This window comes from Squalius cephalus (genome assembly GCF_949319135.1).
Source record: "Squalius cephalus genome assembly, chromosome: 2".
NCBI lineage: Eukaryota > Metazoa > Chordata > Actinopteri > Cypriniformes > Leuciscidae > Squalius > Squalius cephalus.
In genome coordinates, this window is record NC_137123.1 from 64,632,130 (window position 1) to 64,632,831 (window position 702).

At 37.6% G+C, this 702-nt stretch overlaps 1 protein-coding gene across 1 annotated transcript in view; it reads left to right on the plus strand.

The window, feature by feature from the left end:
* The first annotated feature begins 455 nt into the window (after positions 1-455).
* The window catches only part of ildr1a (immunoglobulin-like domain containing receptor 1a), a 14,852-nt gene continuing 14,605 nt past the window's right edge, over positions 456-702 (plus strand). The window contains exon 1 of the mRNA XM_079862726.1: positions 456-702. This exon is cut by the window's right edge and continues 752 nt beyond it. The gene's annotated coding sequence lies outside the window, so the exon portion shown is untranslated.

Genomic DNA, 702 nt, shown 5'->3' on the forward strand with positions numbered 1-702 from the left:
ATATTTGCATATATTCCAAAAATATATTTCAAATATATTTCTTTTGTGTATGGGGAAGTAGACCTACTAAATGTCTGGTCTGAATAGAACATTTGAATATGAGTATATAACTATGTGTAAAAGTGAGGACTAGTTATGCCTTGTAAAGCATTTATAAAGGAGATTTAAAGGCTCACTGATCTTCTAAACAGAAAAAGGAAACAAACACACACGATACAGAATATACAAATATTAACAGCCTTTAAATCTCCTTTATAAATGCTTTACAAGGCATAACTAGTCCTCACTTTAGATGAGCTCACACAAATAGTGAACTGACCACTAGTAAATGCTTTATAACTCCCTGAATTAATCATGAATTACAGTAGAACCGACGAAGTAAATGTACTTCGTTACTACCCACCTCTGCGACAGACTGAACTCGTAATGCGCATGTGCGCCATCAGCGTTCTCACGGGCTCGCGTGTTTGAAGTTTGCGCAGAAAGAACTAAAGGGTTTTCTGTGAGAGCGGTGTGTGTTAGCGGCCGCTAAGTTAATAACTAATGATCGTTGCGACGGAAGCGAATCAATCAAACTAACTTTATCTGGACAATAACTTTATTCTAGAGCTGCTGTAAAGCCTAAACACTCTTCTCCTCCAGATCTGATTCCTGTCGGGTTCGATGATGTGAGTTGGCAAGAACTGAGTTTCTCTTTCAAAA